The sequence below is a fragment of the Odontomachus brunneus genome, unplaced genomic scaffold, assembly GCF_010583005.1.
Source record: "Odontomachus brunneus isolate Ranch 3 - 2012 unplaced genomic scaffold, Obru_v1 Obru_scaffold_146, whole genome shotgun sequence".
Taxonomy (NCBI): Eukaryota; Metazoa; Arthropoda; class Insecta; order Hymenoptera; family Formicidae; genus Odontomachus; species Odontomachus brunneus.
The window spans coordinates 139,550-142,034 of record NW_022639596.1 but is presented as its reverse complement, the minus strand read 5'-3'; the positions used below and the strand labels follow the sequence as shown (position 1 = coordinate 142,034).

Genomic DNA, 2,485 nt, shown 5'->3' with positions numbered 1-2,485 from the left:
CCGTCGCGGACCAATCAAATCGTCCTATTGTATTGCCTAACTTTACGACGAATAAAATGGGATGATTTGATTGGTCCGCGAAGGACAACGCGACGCGTGATGCGCTAAGTGAAAACGCACCCTAACGGCGCTCAAAAACATTTTTATTTACAGACTGTGTAAATATGGCAATTAGAATTTCGTCTTGAAACTTCGTAACTTTTCATGTACAACCTTCTAGACCAGAGCTCGGAATTAGTTATCCATTTCGGCCGATTCTCGAGCTACGCCTTCTATCTTCCTTTTCCCATATAGGATTTTACTATTGACCTAATAATGGTCCAAGATTGGTTGCCAGATCATCTAGCGCAGTAATGACGACTATGCCTGGCCCACCAATGGGAATACTATGGAATGATAACTTCGGCCCAGTACTGGCAAATGGTACTGGCCCAACCGTTGTTAGCTAATACTTCCCCAGCATTGGCAGTACAATCGGTTATTAATGATTAAGTACTACCAATTCAGTAATTTAGTAATTTTTTGGCCAGTATTTCTAGTAAATACTGATAATAAAATTACTGTTAAATATTGATAGTAATCAAATATTGAGAATTATTGTGCAAAGATGAAAAATGAGAAAATCATAATATTATAAAAATATATTTGTAATTTTTAATTTTCTCATGTCTCATAAATCGCTAAGAACTAAAGATTGTTAACAACACGTTCCAAACTTTCGCGAATCCTTCCTCGATAATTTCGATCCCAAACGGTAATACCGGTTACCCACCCATGTCCTGACCGCGTCAAGAAGTATGGCTACGGTAAAATTTCCAAAAAATTGAAAACATTTTTTTGTTTAAACGGTACTTTATTTTCGTAAAAATAAATTGCAATTCGATTTATAACGAAAAAATATTTTTTAACGAAGTTAGAGCGAACATTGTAAGGTATGATACAGCATCGCTAAGCATATTGGAGGGCACCGTGGCGCGAATTGAGCAAAGATGAACTGCTTACTTGTTGTTTAGGAGGTTACACCCAAAATAGCGACGAAAGTTTTAATTTATTGTATGGAGAGTCTGGTACCGAAGAGCAGTTCGAGCGGCAAAAAGATTTTGGATATACAAGGTCCACCACTTAAATCCGGACATGACAATTTTTTCTCGAAAATGTCGTTTATTACAGAAAATATGTAAAAGTACAAAGAAATTATTTTATAGTTAAGTTAAGGGATCTTTTCTGAGTTTTTTCACTCAATGTAACCTTGATCACCGCCTCGACCTTATTCCGAAAGCGCGAGCACGCTGTTTATAATTGCGCCCGGTCCATTTTCGTGAATGCCGTTTCAATAGCGACATGGAGGGAGGCCACGTTGGAGTATCTGGTTTTGTTAGTAATCCTCTCGACTACGCGTGCGCGTAGTAGTCGAGAAAGTTCAAGTCGGGACTATTCGGAGGCCAGAAATCCTTCGACCAAAACATTTTGACATTGTCCGAGAGCCAGTTTTGCACTAAATGACTTATATGAGCAGGTGCGCCGTCTTATTAGAAGATATACGACCTTCCTGCAGCTACGTCCTCCATTCAAGGCTTCACTGCAGTCCTCAGGATCTCCACATACAACTTCCTTCGTGACCATTTCCCCCTTCTTGAAGAAATGCGGTAGCATGACGTCGCCCTCACTCGAGACGCTTACGACGTGGACACTGGCCGGAAACTTGGTCCTGCCCAGCGAGAAAGGTTACGTCGATTCGACGTCTACTAGACGTCTATATGAAACGTCTATCTACCATCTACGTCTAATCTAGATTAAGATCTATATCGACCTAAAAACGGTCCATATTTAAATGTCTAATAGACCGTCATTTCGACATCTTATCGATGTCTAATAGACCATCATTTTGACGTCGATTCGACGTTTTTTCGACGTCAATCAATAAATCATTTCTCACTAGATTGTTTAATAAAAATAACTAATTCCTAATTTTCTTTGTCTTATAAACTGCTAGAAACCGAAGATTGTCAAACACACGCTAAAACTTTCGCGAATCCTGCCTCGAAAATTTCGAATTCGAAGTGGTCATCCATCCATCCTAACTGCGTTGCTTAACCTGACGATCGAGCGGCACGCGGTATTCCAATGACTGCAATGATGTTCTTACAATTTATGCTTATAAAATGTATACTTACAGTGTTCACAGTATATTATAACGTACCTAGCAAATACACGCGTTGATTCGCCTATCTATTTTATTTAATATCTCTAAAGTTTATGTAGTTATTTGCAAAATGACTTTGATCATTCCTTCCAGTTTTTCGAGTAATCTGACATTCCTATCTTTGTAATACTATAATTGAATCGGAAATCTAAAAAAAACTGATGTTTCTACTTAGAATAAATTTTTTATGCAAAACGCGCGCGATCCCAGTGAGAAATGACTTATTGATCGATGTCGAATCGACGTCGAAATCGTCAAATAGACGTCGATTCGACGTCTTTT

General features: G+C 38.6%; 1 protein-coding gene across 1 annotated transcript in view; it reads left to right on the top strand.

Moving 5' to 3' along the window:
* Positions 1-1,078, top strand: part of LOC116850468 (UPF0764 protein C16orf89 homolog) — a 22,329-nt gene extending 21,251 nt beyond the window's left edge. The window contains exon 7 of the mRNA XM_032828795.1: positions 1,017-1,078. The gene's annotated coding sequence lies outside the window, so the exon portion shown is untranslated. The remainder of the gene's footprint in view (positions 1-1,016) is intronic.
* Positions 1,079-2,485: the final 1,407 nt, after the last annotated feature.